Source organism: Tamandua tetradactyla, chromosome 8 (assembly GCF_023851605.1).
Source record: "Tamandua tetradactyla isolate mTamTet1 chromosome 8, mTamTet1.pri, whole genome shotgun sequence".
NCBI lineage: Eukaryota > Metazoa > Chordata > Mammalia > Pilosa > Myrmecophagidae > Tamandua > Tamandua tetradactyla.
The window spans coordinates 73462739-73480974 of record NC_135334.1 but is presented as its reverse complement, the minus strand read 5'-3'; the positions used below and the strand labels follow the sequence as shown (position 1 = coordinate 73480974).

The following is an 18236-nucleotide window of genomic DNA, read 5'->3' as shown; positions in this document are numbered from 1 at the left end:
CAAGGGGAGTGTCTTCTGCAATGAGTGATGCTTAATTTAATCACCGGAAGCCTTTTAAGGAGGATTCAGAAGAGACAGGCTCTTCCTGTTTTGGCTGGTGAGCCTCTCCTGTGGAGTTCATCCAGACCCTCCATCGGAATCGTCGGTTTCCCGGACTGCGCGGCAGATTTTAGACTCTATGTTCCCGTGGTTATGTGAGACACTTTTGTAAATTTTATATTTGTGAGTGTTTCCTGTTGATTCTGTTTCTCTAGAGAACCCTAACTAATACACCACCTCTAACACCGCGACCCCGATGCACTCCACAAGGCCTAAGGCAGGACCCTACTGTCTCTGGAGTCCCAGTTCCCAGGTGAGGGTTGGGCCCAGGGCTCAGTGAGCATGTCAGGCCTGAAGGGCGCCACTGCCGGTCTCTCTGCAGGCCCAGCCTGGGGGATGAGCCTTGCCCCACTTCCATGCCATGGAGGAAGCGGAATGTTCCAGAAGGTAAGTCAAGTCCACATCACAGGGCCTGTAAGCGAGTAACCCTTCCCACGACCAACAAAAAAAACAGGCAAAGAATATGAACAGAGAAATTCACAGAAAGGAAAGTAAAAATTGTTCTTTTCTTTTTCTCCCCTTCCTCTTTGGAGGTGGGTAGGCAGGTATTTAATTTTTATTGTGCTAACATAAATGCAACAGAAAATTTCCCATCTTAGTCACTTTGAAATTCAGTGGGGTTAATTATATTCAGTGTTGTGTTACCATCACCACCAATCAATACCAAATATAAATGGTTCTTAAACATATGAAAAGGAATTCAGCTTCACCACTTTCCATAGGCAAAGGGCAAAACATCTGATAACACATGGTACGGGTAATGGGATGGGGGAAACGGGGCTTCCCCAACATGGGACATGGCGGGTGGGAGTGCCTCGAGGAAGGGCGATGCCATAATAGTTTTCAAAACCCCCAATCTCTAATAAGAGTCATGGGGGACTGTGGGAAGACGGTGCAGTAGGAATCGGTCCTCCACCAAAATGACTATCGAACTGGCAGGAACTGCCTGAATCAACCACTTGAAACTCTAGAGTCTAGAGGAACACTGTGCAGCATCGAGGGAAGGGCGGAAGAGGCCAGCGATGTGCAATAAAGACCAGTGGGTTGCACCCTCCCAGCAGCAGCTGCCGTCCTCTTCCCCCAGCCTGTGGCAGGCAGCAGGGGGTACTGGAGCGCTGGCTCCTGGAGCAGCCTGCTGGTGTCAGGGCAGGTCGGAAAAGAGCTAGTTCTCCAAACTCCAGCTACTTCACATCACTGGTCTTTACCCCAGCCCCCTTGGGCAAAGGCAGTAGAAGAATCTCAAAGATAGTAACTAGGGGCAACAGAGAGAAATAAAGACCTCTGGCAAAGGTAACGATATAGGTAATCATAAATGCCAGCATCAATAAGACAAGCACCAAATGCTATGGCTTCAAAAGTCATCTGATCAGCTCCTGGTACACTGGCTGGCCCCTCTCTCACCCCCACCCCGACCCCACTGCAGGGTGGAGCCAGCTTGCACTCCCGTTGTGGGTGCCTGGCCCTATTCCAGCGGGGGGAGTTGTTCCTAGGTGCATACCCGGGTGCGTGTATGTCAGTGCCAATCTATCTGGCAGAAGTCTGAGAGACTGAGCCCTGAATATGTCTGGGCTCGGCCCTCCCTGTTTGTCCTGAGGGCACAGAAATAATTACACTGAAGTGGCCTGGGGCAAAGGAGTACAGGCATGAAGTAGCTCAAGACAGCATTCAGGAAGGACAGGTAGTCTATTTCAAAGGCAGTAGAGGGGGAGTTCACTGGAACTCCTGTAAACGGTAAATTGGAAATTCCTAAGCCCTCTAGCAAGTACAAGCCCAGGAAAACAAGCAGGCTCCCCAGCTCTGGCTCTACACAGGCTCAGGTAAGACAGAGAGGACGCTGCACCTCCCATTTGTCTTGGGCTGATCTTGATAGGAGGGCTAAGCTCTGAAGGAGACCACCAACCAAAGCAGAGACAATTGGCAAAGTCAGTGAAAGGTGTTTTTGTCTTGGTTGGTGGTTTGATTAGCTCCCGGCATTCAAGAAAGTCTGTCATATCACTAGGGGATACATACTTAAGGCACAGCCCGGGGATTAAATCCCACTGTTAACACCTGAAAATATTAACATGTACAGTATGCAACAGAAGATTACAAGGCAAGCAAAGAAACAGGAAATGATGGCTCATCCAAAGGTACAAGATAAAAATCCTGAAACCATCACTGAAAACAATTAACATTATTAAAATAATCTGCAGTGTGCTCAATGAGATAAAGGAAAACATAGAGACAGAACGAGGAAAACAACGAATGGACAATATGGCCATCTCTCCAGAGAAATACTGGAATTGAAAAACACAATAATTGAAGTGAAAAATTCCCCAGACAGGTTCATCAGCAGATTGGAGGTGGCAAAATAAAGAATCAGTGCTTGTGAAGACAAGAAAATTGAAATCATTCAAGTTAAGGAGCAGAAAGAAAGAAGAACAAGGGACAAAGGATAATGAACAGAGCTTAAAAGACTTGTGGGACAACATTAAGCATACCAATATACACGTTATGGGGGTCCCTGAAGCAGAAAATGGAGAGAACGGGGCAGAAGGAACATTCAAAGAAATAACAGCAGATGGCTTCCCAAATTTAATGCAAGACATGAATATGCACATTCAAGGGGTCCAACAACCCCCCAAAAGGATAAACTCAAAAAGAGCTACAGCCAGACACACAGTAATCAAATTTTCCAATGTAAACAACAAGGAGAGCATTTTTAAAGCTGCAAGAGAAAAGCAAGAAGTTATATACAAGGTAATCCCTATAAAATTAAGTGCTGATTTCTCAACAGAAACCACAGAGGCAAAAAGGCAGTGGTATGAAATATTTTAAGTGCTGAAAGAAAACAATTGCTAACAAATAATTTTATTTTGGTGAGATTTTCTTTAAAAAATGAGGGAGGCAGGGATGAATCCAGACCATAGGATCATCCGTGAGATCAACTATTCCATCCTGACCAAAAGGGGGAAAAGAAGTGTAATTAATAAAGTATCAGCAGCAGAGAAAGTTCAAATAGAGTCGAGGAGCTACTCTGGGGGTTGCTCTTATGCAAGCTTCAGGTAGACCTTGCTACCTATCATAACCTGTCAATTCCCAACCAGGACCATTCCAGCCAATCCTAAAGAACACCTAGGGCAATTTATAAGATTCTACAAAGGTTCCAGGCACCAGAGTAACTCTCCGGAAGTCTACAACCTCTAGATGGGTCTCTGGTCCAGATAAGTCCTGAGACCTAGCCCAGCCTCTCCAGAATATCAGATAATTCCATCTCCCTACCCCATATTAGTGGCAGACCCTTCCAATATCAAAAACTTAGAACTGGATAGGGTGGGGCCAAGATGGCGGCTTAGTAAGGTACGTGCGTCTTAGTTCCTCCTCCAGAGCAACTACTAGGTGAACAGAAACAGTGCACAACAGCTCCTGGGGCCACGGCAGGGAATGGACACACAGCGTACCCCAGTCTGGACTGGCTAGACTGCGAGACTCTGCTGCGGTGAGATCCCCGAGCGGCGTGCAATTCCCCGAGCTGCGGCAGCTGGCGGCCGGAGCACCACCCTCCCTCCTTCCTGGGCCGGCTGAGAGTCTCGGAGAGGCAAGTTTCCCAAGCCGCGGCGACCGGCGCCCCTCTTTTCCGGGCGGCTTCCTGGACCGGCTACGAGTCTTGGATCAGAGGGCTACCCAAGCTGCGGTGGCCCTCCCCCGCGGGCGGCTTCCTGGTCCGGTGGCGAATTCCCCAGGCTGCAGTGGCTGGCGACCGACGCCCCTCCCCCGCGGGCGGCTTCCTGGTCCGGTGGCAAATTCCCCAGGCCGCGGAGGCCGGCGACCGACGCCCCTCCCCCGCGGGTGGCTTCCTGGTCCGGTGGCGAATTCCTCGGGCCGCTGCGGCCGGCGACTGACACCCCTCCAGGGAGAGGAGGGAATTTCCGACAGTGGCAGGGACTGGGTCCAACCAAATACCAATAGGGGAATTAATAAAGGAGCCACAGGGTCCCCTCAGCCGCGGCGGCTGACGCCCCCACCATGCGCGGCCCCCCGGACCAACTGAGAGAATTGGATCGGAAATCCTCAGGCCGCGGAGAATGGTGACCGGGGGGATCCCTTCCAAACACGTGAGACAAATGTGTGCCACGAGCGCCACCTACTGGGCAGGATAAGAAAAACAGAACCCAGAGATTTCACAGAAAAATCTTACAAACTTGTTGGGTCCGACACCCAGGGAAATCTGACTAAATGCCCAGACGCCAGCAGAAGATAACGGTCCACGCTCAGAAGATTGAGAATATGGCCCAGTCAAAGGAACAAACCAATAGTTCAAATGAGATACAGGAGCTGAGACAACTAATGCTGAATATACGAACAGAAATGGAAAACCTCTTCAAAAATGAAATCGATAAATTGAGGGAGGACATGAAGAAGACATGGGCTGAACAAAAAGAAGAAATAGAAAAACTGAAAAAACAAATCACAGAACTTATGGAAGTGAAGGATAAAGTAGAAAAGATGGAAAAAACAATGGATACCTACAATGATAGATTTAAAGAGACAGAAGATAGAATTAGTGATTTGGAGGATGGAACATCTGAATTCCAAAAAGAAACAGAAACTATCGGGAAAAGAATGGAAAAATTTGAACAGGGGATCAGGGAACTCAAGGACAATAAGAAGCACACAAATATACGTGTTGTGGGTGTCCCAGAAGGAGAAGAGAAGGGAAAAGGAGGAGAAAAACTAATGGAAGAAATTTTCACTGAAAATTTCCCAACTCTTATGAAAGACCTAAAATTACAGATCCAAGAAGTGCAGCGCACCCCAAAGAGATTAGACCCAAATAGGCGTTCTCCAAGACACTTACTAGTTAGAATGTCAGAGGTCAAAGAGAAAGAGAGGATCTTGAAAGCAGCAAGAGAAAAACAATCCATCACATATGAGGGAAACCCAATAAGACTATGTGTAGATTTCTCAGCAGAAACCATGGAAGCTAGAAGACAGTGGGATGATATATTTAAATTACTAAAAGAGAAAAACTGCCAACCAAGACTCCTATATCCAGCAAAATTGTCCTTCAAAAATGAGGGGGAAATTAAAACATTCTCAGACAAAAAGTCACTAAGAGAATTTGTGACCAAGAGACCAGCTCTGCAAGAAATACTAAAGGAAGCACTAGAGTCAGATACGAAAAGACAGAAGAGAGAGGTATGGAGAAGAGTGTAGAAAGAAGGAAAATCAGATATGATATATATAATATAAAAGGCAAAATGGTAGAGGAAAATATTATCCAAACAGTAATAACACTAAATGTTAATGGACTGAATTCCTCAATCAAAAGACATAGATTGGCAGAATGGATTAAAAAACAGGATCCTTCTATATGCTGTCTACAGGAAATACATCTTAGACCCAAAGATAAACAAAGGTTGAAAGTGAAAGGTTGGGAAAAGATATTTCATGCAAATAACAACCAGAAAAGAGCAGGAGTGGCTATACTAATATCCAACAAATTAGACTTCAAATGTAAAACAGTTAAAAGAGACAAAGAAGGACACTATATACTAATAAAAAGAACAATTAAACAAGAAGACATAACAATCATAAATATTTACGCACCGAACCAGAATGCCCCAAAATACGTGAGGAATACACTGCAAACACTGAAAAGGGAAATAGACTCATGTACCATAATAGTTGGAGACTTCAATTCACCACTCTCATCAATGGACAGAACATCTAGACAGAGGATCAATAAAGAGATAGAGAATCTGAATATTACTATAAATGAGCTAGACTTAACAGACATTTATAGGACATTACATCCCACAACAGCAGGATACAACTTTTTCTCAAGTCCTCATGGATCACTCTCAAAGATAGATGTGCTGGGTCACAAAGCAAGTCTTAACAAATTTAAAAAGATTGAAATCATACACAACACTTTCTCGGATCATAAGGGAATGAAGTTGGAAATCAATAATAGGCGGAGTGCCAGAAAATTCACAAATACGTGGAGGCTCAACAACACACCCTTAAAAAACGAGTGGGTCAAAGAAGAAATTGCAAGAGAAATTAGCAAATACCTTGAGGCGAATGAAAATGAAAACACAACATATCAAAACTTATGGGACGCAGCAAAGGCAGTGCTAAGAGGGAAATTTATTGCCCTAAATGCCTATATCAGAAAAGAAGAAAAGGCAAAAATGCAGGAATTAACTGTCCACTTGGAAGAACTGGAGAAAGAACAGCAAACTAATCCCAAAGCAAGCAAAAGGAAAGAAATAACAAAGATTAGAGCAGAAATAAATGAAATTGAAAACATGAAAACAATAGAGAAAATCAATAAGACCAGAAGTTGGTTCTATGAGAAAATCAATAAGATTGATGGGCCCTTAGCAAGATTGACAAAAAGAAGAAGAGAGAGGATGCAAATAAATAAGATCAGAAATGGAAGAGGAGACATAACTACTGACCTCACAGAAATAAAGGAGGTAATAACAGGATACTATGAACAACTTTACGCTAATAAATACAACAATTTAGATGAAATGGACGGGTTCCTGGAAAGACATGAACAACCAACTTTGACTCAAGAAGACACAGATGACCTCAACAAACCAATCACAAGTAAAGAAATTTAATTAGGCATTCAAAAGCTTCCTAAGAAGAAAAGTCCAGGACCAGACGGCTTCACATGTGAATTGTATCAAACATTCCAGAAAGAATTAGTACCAACTCTCCTCAAACTCTTCAAAAAAATCGAAGCGGAGGGAAAACTACCTAATTCATTCTATGAAGCCAACATCACCCTCATACCAAAACCAGGCAAAGATATTACAAAAAAAGAAAACTACAGGCCAATCTCTCTAATGAATATAGATGCAAAAATCCTCAACAAAATTCTAGCAAATCGTATCCAACAACACATTAAAAGAATTATACATCATGACCAAGTAGGATTTATCCCAGGTATGCAAGGATGGTTTAACATAAGAAAATCAATTAATGTAATACACCATATCAACAAATAAAGCAGAAAAATCACATGATCATCTCAATTGATGCAGAGAAGGCATTTGACAAGATTCAACATCCTTTCCTGTTGAAAACACTTCAAAAGATAGGAATACAAGGGAACTTCCTTAAAATAATAGAGGGAATATATGAAAAACCCACAGCTAATATCATCCTCAATGGGGAAAAATTGAAAACTTTCCCCTAAGATCAGGAACAAGACAAGGATGTCCACTATCACCACTATTATTCAACATTGTGTTGGAGGTTCTAGCCAGAGCAATTAGACAAGAAAAAGAAATACAAGGCATCAAAATTGGAAAGGAAGAAGTAAAACTATCACTGTTTGCAGACGATATGATACTATACGTCGAAAACCTGGAAAAATCCACAACAAAACTACTAGAGCTAATAAATGAGTACAGCAAAGTAGCAGGTTACAAGATCAACATTCAAAAATCTGTAGCATTTCTATACACTAGTAATGAACAAGCTGAGGGGGAAATCAAGAAACGAATCCCATTTACAATTGCAACTAAAAGGATGAAATACCTAGGAATAAATTTAACTAAAGAGACAAAAAACCTATATAAAGAAAACTATAAAAAACTGTTAAAAGAAATCACAGAAGACCTAAAGAGATGGAAGGGCATACCGTGTTCATGGATTAGAAGACTAAATATAGTTAAGATGTCAATCCTACCTAAATTGATTTACAGATTCAACGCAATACCAATCAAAATCTCAACAACTTATTTTTCAGAAATAGAAAAACCAATAAGCAAATTTATCTGGAAGGGCAGGGTGCCCCGAATTGCTAAAAACATCTTGAGGGAAAAAAACGAAGCTGGAGGTCTTGCACTGCCTGACTTTAAGGCATATTATGAAGCCACAGTGGTCAAAACAGCATGGTATTGGCATAAAGATAGATATATTGACCAATGGAATCGAATAGCGTGCTCAGATATAGACCCTCTCATCTATGGACATTTGATCTTTGATAAGGCAGTCAAGCCAACTCACCTGGGACAGAACAGTCTCTTCAATAAATGGTGCCTAGAGAACTGGATATCCATATGCAAAAGAATGAAAGAAGACCCGTATCTCACACCCTATACAAAAGTTAACTCAAAATGGATCAAAGATCTAAACATTAGGTCTAAGACCATAAAACAGTTAGAGGAAAATGTAGGGAGATATCTTATGAATCTTACAATTGGAGGCGGTTTTATGGACCTTAAACCTAAAGCAAGAGCACTGAAGAAGGAAATAAATAAATGGGAACTCCTCAAAATTAAACACTTTTGTGCATCAAAGAACTTCATCAAGAAAGTAGAAAGACAGCCTATAGAATGGGAGACAATATTTGGAAATGACATATCAGATAAAGGTCTAGTATCCAGAATTTATAAAGAGATTGTTCAACTCAACAACAAAAAGACAGCCAACCCAATTACAAAATGGGAAAAAGACTTGAATAGATACCTCTCAGAAGAGGAAATACAAATAGCCAAAAGGCACATGAAGAGATGCTCAATGTCCCTGGCCATTAGAGAAATGCAAATCAAAACCACAATGAGATATCATCTCACACCCACCAGAATGGCCATTATCAACAAAACAGAAAATGACAAGTGCTGGAGAGGATGTGGTGAAAGAGGCACACTTATCCACTGTTGGTGGGAATGTCAAATGGTGCAACCACTGTGGAAGGCAGTTTGGTGGTTCCTCAAAAAGCTGAATATAGAATTGCCATACGACCCAGCAATACCATTGCTGGGAATCTACTCAAAGGAATTAAGGGCAAAAACTCAAACGGACATTTGCACACCAATGTTTATAGCAGTGTTATTTACAATTGCAAAGAGATGGAAACAGCCGAAATCTCCATCAACAGAAGAGTGGCTAAACAAACTGTGGTATATACATACGATGGAATATTATGCAGCTTTAAGACAGGATAAAATTATGAAGCATGTAATAACATGGATGGACCTAGAGAACATTATGCTGAGTGAGTCTAGCCAAAAACTAAAAGACAAATACTGTATGGTCCCAATGATGTGAATCGACATTCGAGAATAAACTTGGAATATGTCATTGGTAACAGAGTCCAGCAGGAGTTAGAAACAGGGTAAGATAATGGGTAATTGGAGCTGATGGGATACAGACTGTGCAACAGGACTAGATACAAAAACTCAAAAATGGACAGCACAATAATACCTAATTGTAAAGTAATCATGTTAAAACACTGAATGAAGCTGCATCTGAGCTATAGGTTTTTGGTTTTTTTTGTTTTGTTTTGTTTTTACTATTATTACTTTTATTTTTTTCTCTGTATTAACATTCTATATCTTTTTCGGTTGTGTTGCTAGTTCTTCTAAACCGATGAAAATGTACTAAGAAAAGATGATCATGCATCTATGTGATGATGTTAAGAATTGCTGATTGCATATGTAGAATGGTATGATTTCTAAATGTTGGGTTAATTTCTTTTTTTCCATTAATTAATTAAAAAAAAAAGCAAAAAAAAAAAACAAAAAACTTAGAACTGCCATACCCAAACAACCTCAAAGAAAGGTATCGAAAGATCAAAGGTGATGGTGCAATTATACATAGAAGTAAGACTTAAGAAATGAATATGCATGCTGAATCATTACATTGATATCTCTTTTAGTCTCCAGTATTTTAGAGCAGTTAAAAGTAAAAACCAAAAATTGTGAAATTGTAACCCATGTCAAAGTCTGAAATATGTTCTACAACTAATTGTGGGGCTATGCTTTGAAATTCACAGCTTTTTTTGTATATATGTTGTTGTTCACAAAAAAAAGAAGGAAAGAAAAGTCGATTGTGATGATAAAAACAAGTATTCAAGCCCTCTAGCCTCCTATATTCTGGAGCAGCTAGAAGGAAAAGTATGAGAGCATTGATTGGTAGCCCATGACAAATACTGGGATCTATCCTGCGACCACTTTGGAGGAGTACTTTGAAAACTACTGCTTTTCTATTTCTTTGCTTTGTATATATGCTATACTATACAATAAAAAAAGTTGAAAAAAAAAGAGGGAGAGAATAAGACATTTCCAGATAAACTAAAGCTAAAGAAGTTCACTACCACTAACCCCACTCTGTAAGCAATGTTTAAGGTACTTCTTCAGACTGAAAGGAATGGTCACTAGACAGTGGATCAAAGCAACATAAGGAAATAAAGATCTCTGGTAAGTTAATGATATGGATAATTATACATGCCAGTCCTATCGTATTGTATTATTTGTTACATACTTTCACTTTTTACTTCTTACAGGTGTTAAAATGCAAATGCATTAAAAAGTATGAGAAATCATATCATAAAATATGTAAGATATAATCGGTAATAAGTACCCAAAAAACAGAGGAGTACAGGAAGTGTATATGTATGTCACTGAAGATAAACTGATACATCAAATATGATTTTTATAGATTAAGGGTGTTAAATTTTAACTGCACAGTAACCTCAAAGAAAACACACAAAACTAGATTGAGAAAGAATGAGAAGAGGGTGGTGCAATGGTGGCTCAGTGGCAGAATTCTCTCCTGCCATGTGAGAGACTGGGGTTTGATTCCTGGAGCCTGCCCATGCCAAAAAAAGAAATGAGAAGGGACTCAAAATAGCACAATACAAAAAAACAAACAAAAAAAACAAATAAATACAGAAGAAGGCATTAATGAGGGAACTGAGTGTCAAAAAAGGTATAAAACTTACAAAAGAGTAAAGTGGCAAAGCAAAGTCCTGTGTTAGCAGTGATTATTTTAAATGTAAATGGATTAAACTCCTCAGTCAAAAGGCAGAGCTTGGGAGAAGGGATAAAAAAGTGTGACTCAACTATATTCTGTTTATAAGAGACTCAACTTAAATTCGAAGACATTTTTTTCCATGGTATATGGAAAAAATATATTATGCAAGTTATTAACAAAAACGAGCTAAGGTAGCTATACGAATATGAAATGAAACAGACTTCATGTCAAAATTGTTGTGAGGGATAAAGAGAGTCATTATATACTGATATGGGGGCTAATTCAACAAGAAGACATAATAATTATAAATATTTATAGACCTAACAGCAGAGCCCCAAAATATATGAAGTAAATATTAACAGATTTGAAGAGAGAAATAGCTCTACATTAATAGTAGGAGATTTCGTGCACCACTTTCAATAATGGATAGAACATTTAGACAGAAGATCAATAAGGAAATACAAGACTTGAACAATACTCTAAAAATCAGCTAGACCTAGGGTGGGCAATGGTGGCTCAGTGGCAGAGTTCTCGCCTGCTATGCGGGAGACTTGGGTTCGATTCCCAGTGCCTGCCCATGCGGGGGGGAATCAGCTAGACCTAATAGATAAAACTAGAACACTTCATCCAACAGCAGCAGAATACACATTCTTCTCTAGTACACATGGATCATTCTCCAAGATAGACCATACATTAGGTCACAAAACAAGTACAGTAAATTTAAAAATACTGAAATCATACATGGTGTATCTTTTCTAACCACAATGGAATGAAGCCAGAAATCAATAATAGAGGGAGAAAGGGAAAATTCACAAATATGTGGAAATTAAACTACATACTCTTAAACAACCAATGGGTCAAAAAAGAAATTACAAGGGAAATGAGAAAGTATCTTGAGGTGAAAGAAAATGAACATAAAAAATACCAAAATATAGGGGGTGCAGCAAAGGCAGTGTTGAAAGGGAAATTTATAATTCTAAATGATTACATTAAAAGGAGACCTTACCTCAAAACTAGAGGATCTAGAAAAAGAACGAACTAAACCCAAAGTAAGTAGAGGGAAGGAAATAACAAAAGATTAGAGTGGAGATAAGTGAAATAGAGAATAAAAAATAAAAGAGAGAATCAACAAAACCAGAAGTTGCTTCTTTGAAATGATCAATAAAATAGACAAACTTGTAGCTAGATTTACAAAGAAAAAAAAAGCAGAGAACACAAATAACTAGAAGTAGGACATTACTACTGACCCCACAGAAGTAAAAAGAACTATAAGAGGATACTATGAACAAACTATATGCCAACAAATTAAACAACCAGATGAAATGGACAAATTCCTAGAACCACACCAAATACCTACATGGACTCAGGAAGAAAAGGGACTTTCAGGGTGTAAATCTCCCCGGTAACGTAGGACAGGACTCTTGGGACGGGACCCAGTACCAGGGGATTGAGAAAGCCTTCTTGACCAAAAGGGGAAAAGAGAAATGAGACAAAATAGTTTCACTGCCTGAGAGATTTCAAACAAAGTTGAGAGCTTATCCTGGAGGTTATTTTTATGCATTATATAGATATCCCTTTTTAGTTTATGGCATATAGGAGTGGCTGAAGGGAAGTATCTGAAACTGTTGAGCTGTGTTACAGTTCATCATAAACCATCATAAACACACCATAAACAAAAATAAACTCAAAATGGAACAAAGACCTAAATATAAGAACCAGAAATATAAAGTTCCTAGAAGAAAAATAGGGAAGCATCTTCAGAATCCTATGTGAGGTGATGGTTTCTTAGACTTTATACCCAAGCACAAAGAACAAAAGGAAAAAACAGATAAATGGAACCTTATCAAAATTTAAAGAAACAAACAAAACTTTTGTGCATCAAAGAACTTTACATGAAAGTAAAAAGACAACCTATACAATGGGAGGAAATATGTGGAAATCACAAATCTGCTAAGAATTTAATATCCAAAATATATAAAGAAATCCTACAACTCAACATTTAAAAGATAACCAACCCAATTTAAAAATGGGCAAAAGTCTTGAGTATATGTTTCTCCAAAGATATGCAAATGGCCAAAAAGCACATGAAAAGATGCTCAACAGCATTAGCCATTAGGTAAATGCAAATCAAAACCACAATGGGATATCATTCCATACCCACTAGAATGGCTACTATTAAAAAAAAAAAAAAAACCAGAAAATTACAAACATTATAGAGGACATAAAGAAGTGGGAACCTTCATTCATTTTCGGTGGGAATGTAAAGTGGTGTAGCCACTGTGGAAGACAGTTTGGCAGGATCTCAGAAAGTTAAGTATAGAATTATCATATGACTCAGCAATTCCACTTCTAGAAATATACCCAATAGAACTGGAAGCAGGGACTCAAACAGATATTGCCACACCAATGTTCATGGAGGCATCATTCACAATTGCCAAAAGATGCAAGCAACCCATGTGTCCATCAACTGAAGAGCAGATAAATGAAACATGGTCTGTACACAGAATGGACTATTATTCAGCAATGAAAAGAAACGAAGTTCTGACACCTGTAACAACCTGGATAAACCTTGACAACATCAAGTTGCATGAAATAAAATAGGCACAAAGGACAAATATCGTATGATCTCACTGATAGGAAATCATTAGAATAAGCAAATTCATCGAGTTAGAAACTAGAATATGTTACCAGGGGCCAGGCTGGGGGTAAGGAATGAGGATTTAATACTTAAATTTTTCAGAGTTTCTCTTTGGGTTGATAGTGAAATTTTGGTAATAGATGGTGACGATAGTAGCACAACACTGTAAACGCGGTCAACAGCGTTGAGTTATATATTTGAATGTGGTTAAAAGGGGAAATTTTAGGTGGTATATGTTACCTGAATAAAAATTAAAAAAAAAAAACCAACATAGAACTGCACAACACCAACAGTGAACCCTATTATAAAAGACAGACTACAGTTAATAGTGCAATTATAAAAAACTTCTTTCATGAATTGTAACAAATTCCAACAAATAATGCAAGGTGTCAATCATGGGGTGATATATGGGAACTCTGTATGTTATGCGTGATTTTTCTGGAAACCTATAATTTCCATAATAAAGAAATAAAAATGAAAAAACCCCAAGTGCTGACCTAGCTACCCTTGGGTATTTATCCTGCAGTTTTATAGGTATATGTCATTATATAGACGGCCATTTGTGCATCACTGTGTATAATAACAAAAGATGGGGAATAACCAAAATGTCCATGAAGTGGAGAATGGTTACCAAAATGGCGCTGCTGTCACACGGTATAACACTGGGCAGCTATAAAAAAAAATGAGGAACCCCCTTATATCTCGATTCGACCTCCAAAAAATACTGTTAAATGAATAAAGAAAAATGGCAAGCAGTACACATAGCATTCTGCCTTGCCTGTGGGAAGAGACCGGCATGTATAGATCTACCTGTAAATGCATAAAATAATTCTGAAAAGATACACAGGACACCAGGCAATGCTGCTTGTCTCCAAGCTGGGCGATTGTGTGGCTGAAGGGAGAGGGAGAGCAGAGGAGATCTGAATTGTAGGGGGCCTGAGGCTTATATCATTCAGATGACCTCCCTCTTTAAGAAAAAGGACACAAAAATATCTTACTTTTACAAAATTTACGAATCACACAGCCAGGTGCACACACTGCTGAGGTGACCCCTCACCCCTAAAAGAGCCCTGAAGTTCAAGCTCCCTGAATCCGCTTCTGGGTGGGATAAAGACTTCTCACTGTTCATCTTTTTATATCTCCTAAATTTCGGACAATGCGTATTAAAGGAGGAAAAAAAAAAAGGCTACTGAGGGATCTAAAGGAAGATATAAACAAACAGAAATGCATTTGACGTTCTTGGATAAGATGGCTCAACGCTATAAAGATGCCACTTCTCCCAGGGTGAAGCTAGGCCTTTAATGCAATCCCAACTAAAACACCAACTGGAATTTTTTTAGACAGGCAGATTCTAAAGTTCACATAAAACTACATAAATGATTTCTTTTTAAGTGAAAAGGCAATGAGCAGAACAGTGTTAAATATGCAAACCTCTAAAGGTTAGATGCTTATAAGGTTAAAGAAAAATATATATACATGCATATGCACATACATTTATACACAGAATACCTCTGGACAGACGGACAAGAAACTGGCCACCTCTGGGGAGAACTGGACAGTTGGGGGCGGGATAGAAGGGAAAGGGAGAGTTAACCTTTCACGATACATCTCTGTATCTTTTCATTTCGAACCATTTTCAAAAAATCAATAAAATGTAAAAGATAATACGATGCACAGCTATGGCAATACTGTGAACCACTGACTGTACAGTTTGGGTGACTATTATGGTATGTGAACATATGGTATATCTCAATAAACTTGTACTTTTTCAAAAAAAAGATAATATGATAATCATGTGTACAGCCCGGAAATGAGGAAGAGACAAAAACTCACAAGGCAAGGAGGGGAAACAAATAAGCAGACAGTGGCAGAGACCCCACCCACACCCACACCCCACAACCCCCCTGCACCCCATGCGTGGGCCCCTGCTCCGCCCCAGTCCTTCAGCACCCTCCTGGGGGCGCTCAGCCAGGACCTTGGGCCTCACCCCGGTCTCCCAGTCTTGGTTTTCAAAATGGAAACTGGGACCTTAGGTCTCAGCCCCCATGGAACCTGCCCTCCCCCAGCCCAGCTCCCACCTGCCCAACCCCTGACTCACCCGCTGGGCTGCCAAGGACACCCTGGTCCACCCAGAGATGGCGGCTACTTGGTTTGCCTCCTTGTCATGGTCTGGGGCAGGAGCTGCAAGGGACAGGGATGGAGGAGAAAAGTCTAGGACAAAAGGCCGCTGGGTTTCTGAGCAGCTGGGACACCCCGGAGGAGGAAGGACAGAGATGGGAAGGAGGAAGGAGAGGGGCGTGCAGGGAGAGGGAGAGAAGGAAGAGAAGGGGGGAGTTGGAAGGTCAGGCCAGAAGAAGGCAGACAGGCCTAAAGATGGGGGCCACACAGGTGGGGGAGAAGTCAGGACTTCCTACTTACCTCCCCACCCCATCCCCTCCCATTCCCCCCGCCCCACCCCATCCCCTCCCATTCCCCCCACCCCACCCCCCCACCCCCCACCTCCACTCCCCCCCCACCCCCCCACCTCCACTCCCCCCCACCCCCCCCACCTCCACTCCCCTCCCCACCCCCGGCGGCTGGGATCTTGTGGGCAGGCTGCAGGAGGGGCTGCGGGTGGGATGGAGGCGGTCGGTCGTCCCCTCTCCACTAAGTCTCAGCGCCAGAGTGGGGCTGGGGGGATGAGACCCCAGGTGCCCTGCTCCTCAACTTGTGTGGGAGGTCAAAGGGCCAAAAGAGGGAGCCTAAGGGCACGGCCATGGCCCCTGCTGCTAAGACAACCAAGCTCAGCTTGGAGCTGGGGGTGGAGGGGGGTACAGTGGGCAGAACCCCCCCGGGCAGGGTTAACCTGCAAACTGCTGGGCTCTGCTCGGTGGTTTAGGGGGTACTTGTGAATATTTAAAATTGTATTTGTTAGGTATTTCTGTTAAGTGGACTCCATCCATTGCTTAGACGGGGCTAAAATAAGGTGTATGTTTTAAAAATAAGTATTTTTTTTGTTTGTTTTTTTGGTGCATGGGCCAGGAATCGAACCTGGGTCTTGTGCATGGCAGGCAAGCATTCTATCACTGAAATATGTGTGCATCTAAAAATAAGTATTTAAAACCAAATTTTAAGTAACTAGCACTTTGAGGTGATAGAATTGGCAAAAATGGTGATAGAATTAATTAATTCTTTTAATTATATTCAAAGAATAATAGACAACATAGTACTTACTATGTGCCAGGTGCTTTTTCTAAGCACTTTAGATGAAGCAATTTATTTCATTATCATAGCAAACCCACGATTGCTATCCCTATTTTAAGATGAAGAAACTGAGGCACAAAGAGGTTAAGTAACTTGCCCCCAAATCACACAGCTATGAAGGGGAGGCTTAGGTTTAATCTAGACAATACCAGTAACCACACGTGGTCACTGAGCACTCAAAATGTGGTGCCGGTAATGAGGTGTGCTGTAAATAAACTACATTCCAACCCTTGAAGACTCAGCACTGGGAAAAAAAAAAAAGTAAAATATCTCATTCATGTCTTTTTCCTATTGATTACATGATGAAATAATATTGTGGAGATTTGGATAAAATATATTATTAAAATTAATTTCAACTGTTTCTTTCTAATACAGGCTACTAGAAAATCTTCAATTGCACTGTCTCACATTGTATTTCCTTTGGACAGCACAGCTGCAGACTCTTAGCCCTCTGCTGCCAGCCTCCTAAAAGCGATAGTGAATACTTACCGAGCATTTACTCTAAGCAGGACACGGTTCCAAGGGTTTCATGTGGATTAACTGACAATGGTTCCAACAACCTTACTGGAATGACAGGTCTGGGAAAGAGGAAACCAGTGCTCTCCCTGAGAAGGGCCTGGCCCCCTCCTGGGCCTCTTTCAAGTTCCTATTCCTACATTAAAGGACGAAAGGCCAAGGTCAGGGACTCGGGAACTTGTCACTGACACCAGCCCTGGGAGAGCCCTGTTCAAGGCACCGGATGTACAAACATGAACCAGACCTCAGGTCTGGACATGCCCTCCAGGAACTTCAGGCTCGAGGGGGTTAGACATCACCCAGACAGTGAAGACAGCCCAAGGTGCTCTCGCCAGGCTGGGTGGGGGTGAGGAGGCAGGGGAGGCTTCCTGGAGGAGGCAGCTCCAGAGTCAGGTCCCCCAAAAATGTTTGCAACAATGCCTTGCTGAGCCATACTGGAGCCTGAGACAAAGAATCAGCAATGCCAATCTTGTCTTTATTTAACATTTGGATATTTTGTTCATCTTGGATTTAAATATTTATTAATTTATATTGCATTAAAATATTAATCTTGATCACTGAGTTTTTTGGCATTTCTCTTAAATTTTGCAACTGAGGCACACTTGTCCTGATTCTCGTTTGAAGGTTTAAACCCTTCAGCTGCTGTGACACATCACTGAGTCCCCACTCCCACAAGGTACAGGGGGCTGAACTAGAAGGCCACAAATGGGGGCGGTTTCCCCTCTTCCCTGACCAAAGGGTCTGGTTCAGGCTTCAACCTCCCCCGCTCCCCAGAGCTCCAGCCTCATCCCTCTCCCTCTCCCTCCGACCTCTCCCAGCATTCTTGCGGCAGATCTCCCCACAGGCCCACTGCCGCTCAAAGCCCTTCCATGGTTTCCAGTGCCCTCCGGTGGAGCTCCTCAGCGGTCATTCCACCTAGCGCAGCCCGGACATTTCCAAATGAAGAAACAGACAGCCACAGAGAGGAAGCGATTTGCCC

The 18236-nt window shown here is 41.4% G+C and overlaps 1 protein-coding gene across 10 annotated transcripts in view; it reads right to left on the bottom strand.

Annotated features, from left to right (window-relative positions):
• Nucleotides 1-18236, bottom strand: part of ARAP1 (ArfGAP with RhoGAP domain, ankyrin repeat and PH domain 1) — a 74839-nt gene that overhangs the window by 43268 nt on the left and 13335 nt on the right. For 6 of the 10 annotated variants that reach the window (XM_077113676.1, XM_077113685.1, XM_077113686.1 and 3 more), the window contains exon 2: nt 15597-15679. The gene's annotated coding sequence lies outside the window, so the exon portion shown is untranslated. Of the gene's footprint in view, nt 1-15596; nt 15680-17230; nt 17394-18236 lie in introns of all 10 variants that reach the window. The other 4 variants (XM_077113679.1, XM_077113677.1, XM_077113680.1 and 1 more) reach the window with 2 other exon arrangements.